Below are 13,749 nucleotides of genomic sequence, written 5' to 3'. Positions count from 1 at the left end.
TTGGGGTTCAATGGTTGGCCTCACTTTTTAGCAGCCTTGAAAACTGTTTTTGACAAGGAAACTGGATGGTTCTTAAGGAGAAGGAAAATGAGCTTTTCAGAAGGGAAAAATCGCCTTGCTATCCTTAATGTTTGGTATCCTGACTGCACACAGAAGGCACTCACTGTGTGCTCCGGGAGGAACTGCATACGTATTTAAGATAGGGGTGCAAGCCCTTCAGGCCTGACAGGCACAATGGGGAGGAAACAGCGCAGGTGTGGGCATATTTTCGGCACCCCTCGTATCATGTCCTGGGGCTGGATACCTTTAAGCCCCTATATTAATTACTGCTGTGTAACAAAATGTCCTCCGAATTTAGCAGCTTAAAACATCAAGCATTTGTCATCTTTTCTAGTTTCTGTGGGACATAGCAGGCTGGTTCTGCTCAGCGTCTCTCATGAGGTTGCAGTGCAGAGGATGCCCTGGGGTTGCAGTTCATCAGAAGGCTGGGGAACAGCAGAGGAGCTCCTCAGAGGAGACTGTTGGCAGCAGCTCTCAGAACCTGGCCACATGGTCATCCCTCTCACACCATGGCAGCCAACTTCCCCAAGAGGGAGTGATGGAGGGGGCACATTCGGCCCTTTATGACCTTGTCTCTGATTCACACACTGTCACTTCTTATTCTCCTTGTTAGAAGTGAGTCACTGAGTCCTGCCTATGCTCGGTTAATGGGAAGGGATTATACAAGGGTGTGAACACCAGGAGGAAGGGATCACTAGGGCCACCTTAGAGTCTGGCTACTGCTGCCCCCTCCATGACACTAATTTTGTTCAGCTGTCCCATGACTCAAGAGATTCTGGAGATCTGATTGAACTATTTTCATCATAGGAACTTTGGTTCACCTTGAGTTCACCTCCAATAAAGTCCTTTGAGGATCTGTCCTAGCCCAGATACAGTAGACCAATGGAGGGTCTTGTTCGAAACATCATCACCACACCACCGTGCATTGGCTGTGAGCCCTGAGTCAGTCTTGGGAGGAAATAAAATCATTCAGCTGAATTACATGAAATTAATGTGTTGGCTTCATTCCAGTTCCCACTGGATACATGTCCTTGTCATAAGGAAAAGTACTAGTAGCTTTAATTGACCATTTTAAGAAGGTGACAAGGAGAAAAGACATTCACGAACATGACATGCTCAATCTGAGACCAGGTAGGTTACTTCCCTGAAGAGAGTTTGAAGAATTTGTTATTTCACCAACCAAAAAGAATTATACCTGTCCTCCTCATTTTCCCAATTATAAAAGAAACTTGCTTTAAGTAAGTCAAGTTAAAATATAAAAAAAGCAAAAAGTATACGTGGTTTAGGTCACTGATGTTCATGATTTAGTCCTTAATTTCATTTTCTTTTTAAAAAAGCCTACTGTTTGCCTAGGTCATTCAAGTACCACTGAATTTAAAGTGATACTTGTGTACCTGGATGATAGGTACACATCATCCAGGGTGAAGATGTTGGCTGTGTAGTTGGGAGGAGACAAGTGATAAATTGTTTCTAGAAAATGTGATCCAACAGGTATGAACATATATTCATGGAGCCCAGAATCAGATACAGTGGAAGTGGGGACATCTTAAGGGGTTTGTGTTTTTGCACTTTAGTGAGAATCTTGGGAGCAGATTTAGCTGGGGAAAGCTGGAGGGAACCAGAGAAAAATGGTGCCTCAGAATCTCAAGAGATACTTTCTTGGGAAATAAAACTGGGTCGGAAGCCAATATAGTCATCGTTTTCAGGTTTATTCCATTGTCAGCATTAGCCCTCCCCCTAGTTTTGCCCCCATCAGGTCCTCCAGGGTGGAGCCAAGCAGTGGCTGGGCTGCATTCTGCAGTCAGTGTTGGGGACACAGGCGGGAGAACAGGTCAGGAGGGGCAGTGTGATTGTGGATGTGCAGGACTTCTCCTTTGACTCCGAGACCTGATTTCTTGCTTTTTCCCCTTGTGTTTTTGAGTCTGCAGTGCAGTTATTTGACATTGTTAAACTCCTGTTTGGATAAAATCTTCTTTCTTTTAAAACAAAGTGTAGATGAACTCTATGTAATACACACAATTTAGATGTCTTGCCACTATTTTAATTTTTACCTCCATTTATCTATTGGCGAGGAGTTGATCATTTCCTTCTCTGTGTTCCTGGAGTAACTTGCCGTCATGCCAGTATAACATTAACCACATTTTAATTTGGGCTTTCCTTCCCAGTTCCTCCTGCCAAATCCAAGATTGTGAAAGCCTAGAGGAATTTTACTAGTTCATGTATCTCTAGTCCTTCGCAGAGTGCCCAGCACCTTTTAGGCACGAATAAGAATGTTGAATGAATGAACTAACAAATTAATGAAGGAAGGAAGGAAGGAACAGGCAGGCTGCTGATTGTATTTCACCACCCAGGCTCTGAGTTGTATTTCTGGGCTCCTAAAGGAAAATTTAGATATGTCAGAATTGGTCCGATGCATCTCCTACTGATATCAATGATAGAAAATGATGTTTCTTCTGGTAAACTTCCTTAGAAGTTAAAGGTCTGGCCACCTGCAGTAGCAGCTCAGAAGGAGAAGTTTAGATTGGCATGTAGATTAGCTGGCTCTGTTATTCAGTGACTTTGCATGCTTGTTCAAGGGCACTGGGGTCAACCAATGTTTATTTTTGGATTCCCATTGCTCTTGGGATCACTGCATCGAAGAATGGTCCTTCCCCCGCCCCATTACCTCCTTCACCTTGTTTGTTGTTCCTGGTCCAGGGAGGACTGCAGCCCAGATTTGGCCTGGCCAGCTCCTTCTTGGTGCCCTCTTATTTTTAGCATATGAACCACAGCAGCAGTTGGCAATTGTGAGTTGGCCCATAAAGGTGAAGCTTTTGTGAGGTTGAAACTATGGGTTTAAGAATTTTGGGAGTCTTCAGTTTGTATGTCTTTGTATTATCTCATGATAAATAGTATGTTTAAGGCTTCAATCTGCCAATGTTTTACAGCGAAAACTTGCTTTAAGAGGCCTCTCTCTGGTTTTGGGTTCTGTATTTTAGGATGAAAGTAAAGAAATTAGGAAGAGAGGAGCATAGAAAATGATTAAAGTCATAGTCCTGTGAGGAAACCTTTAAAAAAAACTCTTGGGGCACCTGGGTGGCTTAGTTGGTTAAACATCTGACTCTTGGTTTCGGCTCAGGTCATGATCTCATGGGCTGTGAGATCAAGCCCCGAGTTGGGCTCCATGCTCAGTTTGGAGTCTGCTTGGGATTCTCTCTCTCCCTCTGCCCCTCCCCCCCCCCCGCTTGCACTCTCTCTCTCTCTAAAATAAATAAATCGAGTGTGTAGGGAGGGGGCAGAGGGAGAGAGAGAGAAGCAGATTCCCTGCCGAGCAGGGAGCACCATGCGGGACTCAATCCCAGGACCCTGGGATCATGACCTGAGCTGAAGACAGATGTTTAACCGACTGAGCCTCCCAGGTACCCCTAAATAAACAAATCTTAAAAAAAACCACAACTCTTTAGCTTGAATAACACAGAAGGTTATTAAGAAAGACTAAATAGATTTGAAGGTGTAATGGAGGTAATATTGATTAAGATGGGCTACTTCTATGATAAACACATCTCAGCATATGTTGATTTTTCTCTTATATGAGAGTCCAATGTATGCCTTTGTCAGGGCGGCACTGCTTCACCAGTTCAGGGACTTAAGTCTACTGGAGGCTTCTTCCCTTGTAGCTTCCAGTGGCATCTTGGGGGTTAATAGCCTGCCAGCAGATAGGGAAACACCGTGGAGGATTATGTGTGGAGGTTTTTATGGATCAGGCCAGGAATTGGCATACACTACTGCTCAGATTCCACTGACTGTAGCCTTGTGACTAGTTTCGGTTTTCTGTTTTTTTTTTTTTTTTTCTCTTTCTTTAAGTAATCTCTATGTCCAACGTGGGGCTCAAGCTTAGGACCCCAAGATCAGGAGCCCCATGCTGTATTGACTGAGCCAGCCACGTGCCCCATTGTGACTAGTTTCTACCAAACTGCAAAGGAAGCTGAAAATACCTTCTTTTGGATGGAATTATGTCCTTCCCCAATTCATATGCTGAAGTCCTAATCCCCAGTACCTCAGAATGTGACTGTATTTGGAGAGAGGGCTTTTAATGAGATAATTAAGTTAAAATGAGGCTGTGAGGGTAGACCCTAATTCATTCTGTGTCCTTATAAGAAGAGGAAATGAGGACATACAAAGACACCATGGATGTGCATGCACAGAAGAAAGGCCACGTAAGGACACAGTAAGAACGTAGTCATCTGTAAGTGAAGGAGAGAAGCCTTAAGAAACCAAGCCTGCCGACATCTTGATCATGGGCTTTTAGCCTCCACAACTGTGAGAAAATAAACTTTTGTTGTTTAAGCCATCCAGTTGAGCTATTTTGTTATGGTAGCCCTAGCAAACTAATACACGTAATTGAGCTATGAGCCCAGAAGAAAGTAGAAATGGCCTTCCTGATCAGCTAGCAGTCTCTGCCACAATGTGGAGAACACCATTTACTTACCATTTGTTTGTTTATTCATTCATTCATTTATCCTCCCATTCATTCCATATTTATTGAGTGCCTTCTAGGCACTTGGGATAAGGTGAATGAAATACACCAAAATCTTTGCTCAATTACAGATTAGGTTTTATCAGATATTAAAGCAACCAATTACCATTGTGTCACCCTGCCTTATTTTCTCAGCAACTGTCACCATCTGAAATTATTTTGTTTATTGATTTGTTGGCTTGCTTATCATTATCTTCCCTCCTCTTCAAAAATGAGCTGGAGCCCTTTTTTGCCTTATTTCTTATTGTGTCCTTAGCGCCTGAAAGATGCTTGGCACACAGGAGGTTTTCAATATTTATTTGTTGAGGATTGAAGCAGATATCATGGAATTAAATTCCAGGAAGCAAAAAATATGCAGTGAATGATTTTTTTGATTATAAGGGAGAGTGAGCAGAATTTCCTTTTTTTTAAATTAAAAAAAAAAAAAAGTGCTTAGTAGCCAATCCAGTCCTTTAGTCCCTGAGGCCTTTTCAGCTGTTTAATCCTAAAATTTGTAGTTGCTTTCTATAAAATATTTTAAGCTCAAAGTTCCTGGTATACCCAATATGCTCATTATAGAATATTTGCATCTGAATATCTCTTGGTTTCTCATTGACTTAGGCACAGGGTCATGGAGACTCAGAGTGGTTGGGGACGAAGAGAGGGTGCTGCCCCATTCCCTCACTTTAGTGATCAGGAAAAGCAGACCAGGAGGTCAGGCTTGCAGAGCTTGCATGTGAGAAAACTTAGCCAAATCTTTAGATTAGGTCCTGCAGTGAGTCATCTAGCACTAATCCTTTTCCTATTTTCATTAAAGGTGGAATTGAATGGTGATTACGAGTGTCAGCTCTGGACCAGGCTGCCTGGGCTGGGATACTGGCTCCCAATTAACTAGCTGATTGACCTTGGATAAGCCCTCTGTGCCTCAGTTTTCTGTATAAAATAGAGATAAGAATAGGACTCACCTTATAGAGTTGTTCTTTAACTCTTTTAAGAGTTAATACCTGTAGGGGCGCCTGGGTGGCTCAGTCGTTAAGTGTCTGCCTTCGGCTCAGGTCATGATCCCAGGGTCCTGGGATCGAGCCTTGCATCGGGCTCCCCGCTCGGCGGGAAGCCTGCTTCTCCCTCTCCCGCTCTCCCTGCTTGTGTTCCCTCTCTCGCTGTGTCTCTCTCTGTCAAATAAATAAATAAAAAAATCTTAAAAAAAAAAAAAGAGTTAATACCTGTAAAGTACTTAGAACGGTGACTGATAGCATTTAATAGTGCCATAGTAAGCATTTAATAAATGTTAGTCATCATCATTATTATTATTGCTTTTATGATGTGATTAATTACATAATATAACAAATGCTTAAAGAATGTTCACATTTCTTTTTTAAGTATATAAAGAATTCCAGTAAATTTTCTAATATTTATTGACAAAGAAAAAAGATATATGGAATATCAATAGTTTTCACTGCACCTGAAGAATGGAATGTAACTCCTAACTATAGTTTCTTCACTGAGAAGTTAGCCAAATATTTTTTTGAGATAAAATGACACATCTCAAAATTCATCCTTTTAAAGTATACAGTTCTCCAAAGAAGTGGCCCCATTCCCCTTAGCAATCACTCCCCATTCTCCCTTCCCCCAGCTCCTAGCAACTACTAACTGACTGTCTGTCTTTGTCTATATTAGACATTTCAGATAATTGGACTCATATAGTAAGTGGTCTTTTGGCCGTATAGTATGTGGAATCAGGCAGTAGGTCTACCTGCTTTTACTTAGCATGATGCTTTTAAGGTTCATTCATTTTTTTTTTTATGTTATGTAAGTCACCATACAGTACATCATTAGTTTTTGATGTAGTGTTCAATGATTCATTATTTCTGTATAACACCCAGTGCTCATTACAACACGTGCCCTCCTTAATACCCATAAGGTTCATTCTTAAAAGGCATATCAGAACTTCATTCCTTTTTATGGCTGAATAATTTTCCATTGCATGGGTAGACCTCATTTTGTTTATCCATTCGTCAGTTGATGGACACTTAGGTTGTTTCTATGATTTTGATTATTATGAATGATACAGCTATGGACATTTGTGAATGAGTTTTATGTGGGCATACATTTTCAGTTCTTTTGAGTATGTACCTATGAGTGGAATTGGGTCATGTAGTAACTGTAGGTTTAACTTTTTGAAAAATTGCCAAACTATTTTCCAAAATGGCTGCACCATCCCCAAGTATCCAGGATACAATATTTGATGATTAATTCAATCTTATTTAATTGAAGGAGAAAACGGAATCATTTGAACGTCGTATTCATCGTAGAGACTTACAGTTGTTCACAAACATTTGAGAGACTGAGTCTCAGCTACTGTGATGGGCACTGTATAAAACAAAGCAAATGAGACAGTTTCTATTTTCCGGAGTTGATGGAAATTTGTGACATTTCAAAGTTGACCCTCCTCCCCCCCTTTTAAAGTAGAGATGGCTATTCTCCTTTTCTATTACCTTTTTTTCTCTTTTGGCCACTACTATCAAACTTCTAGGGAGGACTTTTACTCAGTACTAGATTTGTCAAGACCCAAGGGCAGAATGGAGCATGATGAGGTGGACATTGGGTAGGGAGCCAAGATGTCTGGGACCAAGAAACTCCCCAGTTGGGGGATGATTTGGGTATAACTAATTGCCTACTAGTTCCATGACTGACAGTGGCCTTTCACCCCATTAGAGACATAATTTAAAAAGGAAAAATAAGCTATCTCTCATTTATAGAGACTACATTTATTTTCCATGCCAAGAATCTGGTGGAAATTTTCATTTTTACAGAATTACTCTGTTGTTTTGGTTCGGGGTCTATGTAGTCATAAAATTTTGTGAGCTGTGGCAAATAATATGTATAATTGTATCCACAGATCTCTGCTTTAAGAAGCAGGCTTCCAAGGATTATGTTTGGTTATTGCCCACTGAAATGTGTATTTCTTAAGGACAGCAGATGGCACTTTCCCAGGTAAAAGGTGGAAATTTACCGGGAGCCATCTTGAGCTTTTCATCTTGGGACAGTCTGGTTCTGTTCCTTCACTAGGAGGTCTAATATTCATACTCTGTCAGTAGCCTCAACCACTGTTTCACCTCACTGAAATGGGTGACAATTACATTTCATCTTGAAGCAAAGATGGTTTACTCTCTGTGTAAACAGCTATGAAAGGAGGCAAATGTATTTGTGGAAAGTAAAGTGAGCCTTTAATGGTCCCATGTCAGAAATTTTCTTCTCAGGAGCCTGTTAAGGTGGAGGTGAGTTAAGTACAGGATGTAAACAGGCCATCTCCGCCTGGCAAAGACTTGGTAGCGACAACTCTGAATTTACTGGTTTGGTTTGATATTTCCTAATCTGCTCACCCCATAAGCTACACTAATTTTATGCTTTGTCTTCAGTAGCGGTTGTCCTTCCCCAACCTACTTCTCTGCCTACCCAAATCCCCTTCAGCCTTCGAGGTCATTCTCAAGCCAGCCCTCGCTCCCATTCCCCCCATCTCTCCAGCCTATAGAGAGTTTTCTTCTCTCCTGACAGACTTGTCGGAATGGTATGAGTGAAATTGTAGTTGCTTTCTAATGGGTGGATGTGTCTGCCCACCAGATTGCAAGCTCTCTAAAGGCAACAGCTCTTTCTAACACTGTTTTTTTTTTTTTTAAAGATTTTTTATTTATTTATTTGAGAGAGAGAATGAGAGAGAGAGAGAGCACGAGAGGGGGGAGCATCAGAGGGAGAAGCAGACTCCCCGCTGAGCAGGGAGCCTGATGTGGGACTCGATCCTGGGACTCCAGGATCATGACCTGAGCCGAAGGCAGTCGCTTAACCAACTGAGCCACCCAGGAGCCCCCTAACACTGGTTTTGAATCTGCTTCAGGACAGTGCCCTGCCTAGAGGGCTTCCTCAGTCAATATCCACTGGTTGGATTCATAAGCCTACGAGGGGCAAGGTACCAGCACAGTAGCTATTGGTTCTCATGAGAACACTTAGTTCGGGAAAACCGTGCTGGAAAACTTCTAGGCTTTGCTCACCTTAGAAATGACATGCAATCTTTTCTGTGCTCTCTCCTCCCCCACTAGGTGGGCCTCAAGCAGATGAGGGATAGAGAGAACATGGAAAATCCTGGGCAAGCTGTGGCACTGGGGGAGTGTGCTTATCCTCCAGAACAATTTAATGGAGCCCACACCTGCTGCTTCGTGACTAGGGTTTCAAAGCTTTCAGAACTGGTGTATGCAAAGCTTGTCTTTTGATATCAGGATAAGTTTCAATGGATTTAACTTGTGTTGTAATCAGATTTCAGCACAGGAAGCTTTTTTCCTGTACCTACAATGAAACTATCTCTCTCTAAGGCTGTTTGGTCACCGAAATATAAACAGCTAGGTCCAGTTTTCTCTGTCACTCCTTAGTCCTTTCTTGTAGAGTCCTCTCAAAGTGGAAGAGAGAAGTTATAAGGAGGCAGGTGTCTGTTTTATTTATTTGTCACCCAATTATGGATGACTCAAATTCTTTAAGCTTTCTAAGCCTTAGTTGGTGCGTTTGTAAAATGGAAACCATGACATCTGCTTAGCGGTATTGTGAGGAGCAAATGCTGTATTGCTCGAAGAGCACCTGTAGCAGAGCAAGGGAAAAAATATGTCTCATTAATCAGACTTGCTCTCTCTTCTCCTTTCCTTTCTGGTCTGAATGCTGCAGGTTGCCTCCGATCACGCAAGAATACAAACCTTGCCTTGTCTTGCTTCTGCAAGTCTCCATTCGAACGGGAAGCCTCTGTTTTCCCTTGCACATAACTGTAGCATGGCTTTCAAGTTATCACACTACTTACCCGAATCAAGGAAAAAACAAGGAAGAGGGCGGAGGAGGTTTATTCTTTTCTGCAAAGGGGAGAATTAAGCTTTTAACACCACTTTAAATTTTAGAGCTTGTCTTCCAAGGAATTAAACATGCTCTGCCTTTGTCGTGTTTATTGATTGCATCCCAATGAGTTAGGTAGGGGTATATATATGAAATATATGAAACATATATGTGGTATATAGGACATGTGATAAATTATATATATATTTATTTATACATCTGCTGCTTTACTTTGCAGATGGGAGGTTAGGGAAATGGGAGGAAATAGAGTACTGCCAAGCAATCTGGCCGGGTCTGCTTGCACACGTGTTCTTACTTGGTTAACTAGAGAAAAAGGTGGAATTTTAGCAAGAAATGACTTCCAATTAGGTTTTCAAATGACAAAATCCACTTCACAGTAATTTTTCCATTTGTTTTTTTGTTTGTTTTTGAGTCTTGCTTTGGCATGACGGCTCATTATTAGTGGCCCATGTAGGCCTTGAATAGGGTCTGGCTCCCTATTTTTCTTTCCATTAGAGTATGCATCTTTTAGAGGAAATAAAAATGAAAAAAAAAAGAAGAATTAAAAATAAGTGATATATATATATATGTACATATATATATTCTTTTCTCTAAAAGGAGAAAACAAGAAAATGAAATTAGATTGGAAAGGTGTTAATACATTGGTATCGAGCTCTCAAAGAAGATAGTAAATGAAGAGGACAGAAGTCCAAAGGGAGAAGGATGCTGAATCTGTGGAAGCTTTTGGGTTATGTGTCAGGCCACAGAAGGGATCAACCAGGGGGACGGTGATGAGCTGGGACTATGAGAACCAGCGTCCTACTGCCCAGCCCAGCCCTCTCCAGAGAGCCGTTTTTTGCTATCAGCAGCTTAGGTAGGTAAGGGCAATGTTAAGGAAGCCAGGTAGCAGATAGGAAGAGAAGTCTGCGCCAGACAGGCTGGCACCGACATGTCCTTGGGAGGAGGATGTGGCACTTCCCAGCGGGAGGAATGAGGTAGGAGCTCCAGACCCATAAGGATGATCAATAGTCAGCCTGAATCTGCAGCAGGGGAAAACCTGCCTCATACCCATTCTCACTGCCCAGAGGAGAGGAGGGGATAAAGGAGGTTTCACCAAGTGAGCATAGTGCTAGGTGCCTTCCGATCATCTCATTCGACCTTCACAGCAACCCCGAGTAAATCTTGGCTAAGAGTGCATAGTTTCCTAGGACTGCCATAACCAATTACCGTAAACTTGGTGGCTTAAAACAATAGACACTTACTTTCTCATAATTCTGGAGGCCAAAATTGAGGTGTTTGCCCTGTTGGTCCCCTCTTGGAGGCCCTGAGGGAGAATCTGTTGTCTGCCTCTTTCCCAGCTTCTGTTGGCTGCAGGCAACCCTTGGCGTTTCTTGCCTTGGGGCTGCATGCCTCCAATCTCTGCCTCTGTTCTTTCCTCTGGGCCTTTTTCTCTGTGTCTCTGGGTCTCAAATCCCCCTCTCCTTCCTTTTAGAAGGACACCAGTCTTTGGATTTTGGGCATAACCTGAAGATTTGAAGGTAAGACACACCAGAAACCTATTACAAACCCTTTATAATCAACCTAGATTGAATTGTATCATTTCCTTCCTTCCTTGCTTCCATCATTCCTCCCTCCCTTCCTCCCTCCCTCCCTTCCTCCCTCCCCCTCTCTTTCTCTTTCTTTCTTCTTTTTTTTCAAATATGGAGATGGTGAAATAGAATACTTAATGTCTGGTTTGTAATAATTTGTCTCGTGTCTGGGGTGTTTGGATACAGTCCAACACACCATCAAGAGAGCTGGGTCTTGAGGTGGCCAGTGCCATATATTATTATTCTTTCCCTGAAAGGTATGATGTGGACAAACTATAGGTCTGCCACCGGCTGATGTGTACATTGCAGAAGTCTCACTACCTCAAGTTTTCCTTTCCTCCTATAGTAGATGAAGGAGGTTGATACAGGAGATAATATGTGTTTTTAGATAGCCCTTCTACCTAGCACATACTCGCACATTTGTAGAAAATTGTGTATTTTATAGTCATGTTGTAAAGTCATTAATACGTTTTCAGGGAACATGTTAAAATATTCAGGGATTTCATTCCTGTGTTATTCTTACTTAAAATAAATTGATGGATGGATGGGAATTCCCCCCAATGCAGAAGAGTGTATACAGTGATATTATAGCTAGGTTCTTGTATGTAACATTTTAAAAGAACTAGAAATAAAAGCATTATAGCAATGATACATGTGAAAGTACAAATCTATATTTTGGTAGGAAAACAAGTTGAATTCATCTGGAAAATAAGTTATTGGCTCAATTCAATAATGCATTTTCCTTTAAAATAATAACTTCATTTATTCTACCCACCTAAACCTAGAGCTCTCTTCACATGAAGCTTTACTTTTTTTTTTTTAAAAGATTTTATTTATTTATTTGACAGAAAGAGAGAGAGATCACAAGGAGGCAGGCAGGCAGGCAGACAGGCAGGCAGGCAGGCAAGCAGAGGAAGAGGGAGAAGCAGGCTCCCTGCTGAGCACAGAGCCCAATGCAGGGCTCGTTCCCAGGACACTGGGATCATGACCTGAGCCAAAGGCAGCTGCTTAACCGACTGAACCACACAGGCTCCCTGAAGTTTACTTTTTTTTTTTTTTAAAGATTTTATTTATTTATTTGACAGAGAGAGACACAGTAAGAGAGGGAACACAAGCAGGGGGAGTGGGAGAGGGAGAAGCAGGCTCCACGCAGAGCAGGGAGCCCGATGCGGGACTCGATCCAAGGATCCCGGGATCATGACCTGAGCTGAAGGCAGTCGCTCAACCAACTGAGCCACCCAGGCGCCCCCTGAAGTTTACTTTTAAACACATTTTCACCATGGTGAGGAATTTGATGTCCATGTATATGTAAATTTCAAATCATTCCTATTAGGATAACTTAAAAAAGAAAAATAGATTGGGAAAAAAAAAAAGAAATGAAGTGGTTTGTAGAGCAGGAGGTGGGATTGTGATGAAATCCAGGGGAGACGAAGCTGGGGCACGGAAGTGGGTGGGAGATTTGCGTGGGGGAAAATGAAGGAGGCCGTCTCAGGCTGGGCCTCTGGCACGATTCGATTCGGCAGTCAGTACGGAGTCTCAGGCAGACGGCACTCATGTTGGATGGAGAACCGGAAAAAGAAAAACGTGGCTTCTCATTATGATCTTTGCAACAATGCAAAGTCAAATTGGAATCACCTGGTTGAAATTGTGCAGCAGAAAGAACCTGAAAAGATTCGAACAGGGAGAAAGAGAAATTACTGTTTATTGAATTATTATAAATGTAGGATAGAAGGATTTTGTTGTTACACTCTTGGTTTTGTGTACTGTTTTAATTTGTGTTTGTTTAGTCCAGGCAGACCTTTGTAAGGGCTGCATATATGTATTTTCTGACATTTCCCTCTTGCCCTTGTTTTTTCTAAACTTACTTTCCCTTTAGGATCTAAAGATTCTACCCTGGGGGCATTTAAATTGAGGAGAGACTAGAGTGTTTTGTTTTGTTTTTTTCTTTTTTAACTTCAGCTCAGTTTGTATACATAGACAGAGCCCTAATATAAGCCATGTAGCAGAGAGCCTACTGTGTAATAGGTATTTGGTCAAGTGTTGACTCGCCACATGTACCAAAAAGACTTAGTAGCTACTAATAATACTTTCTTTCATGTACAGTGCTGTGTTACACCTTAGGTTAAACTGGGAATCTATACCATTTTTTATAAATGCAAGTCTGACTCTTTGGCCACTTACTTGTCACTTCAATGCCGCTGCTGATGCAGCTAACATTTATTAGGTGCTTACTATGTGCCAAGCATTGCTTTAGTCACATTAAGTTATTACCACATTTAATCTTGTAAACAACTCTAAATGGGTTAGCTAGTTAGTAACCAGTCAAGTTGCTCAAAATAGTCAAACTATGTATAAATGAAGTGTAGGTTGTTTAAAACATATCTTTTTTATTATTATTTTTTTTAAGGATGCAGATACTTAAAGTTTAAAACGAAGGACACTGAGGGAAGAAAATGTCAAGATATTGACCAATGGATGGGTAGTAAAACTTAATTATGTTACTTAGGGAAGATTATAAATCAGAATAATTTAAGAAGATTGTATTTTCTCCATTTGTTAAACTATAAAATGAACACCAGGTTACGGTCGTGCATTGATTTTATTTTATTTTATTTTTTTTTTAAAGATTTTTATTTTTTTATTTGACAGAGAGAGAGATAGCGAGAGCAGGAACACAAGCAGGGGGAGTGGGAGAGGGAGAAGCAGGCTTCCTGCCGAGCAAGGAGCCCGATGTGGGAC

General features: G+C 41.5%; 1 protein-coding gene across 9 annotated transcripts in view; it reads left to right on the top strand.

The window, feature by feature from the left end:
- MECOM (MDS1 and EVI1 complex locus) overlaps positions 1–13,749 on the top strand; it is a 541,324-nt gene that overhangs the window by 100,681 nt on the left and 426,894 nt on the right. Inside the window, exon 2 of one of the 9 annotated variants that reach the window (XM_081829251.1) lies at positions 10,914–10,959. The exons of the other annotated variants lie outside the window; for them this stretch is intronic. The gene's annotated coding sequence lies outside the window, so the exon portion shown is untranslated. The remainder of the gene's footprint in view (positions 1–10,913; positions 10,960–13,749) is intronic. 9 annotated transcript variants of the gene reach the window in all.

Source organism: Leptonychotes weddellii, chromosome 1 (assembly GCF_054177405.1).
Source record: "Leptonychotes weddellii isolate Sample4059 chromosome 1, ASM5417740v2, whole genome shotgun sequence".
Taxonomy (NCBI): Eukaryota; Metazoa; Chordata; class Mammalia; order Carnivora; family Phocidae; genus Leptonychotes; species Leptonychotes weddellii.
Note: the sequence above shows the minus strand (reverse complement) of the source record. Positions and strands in the feature narration are given on the sequence as shown.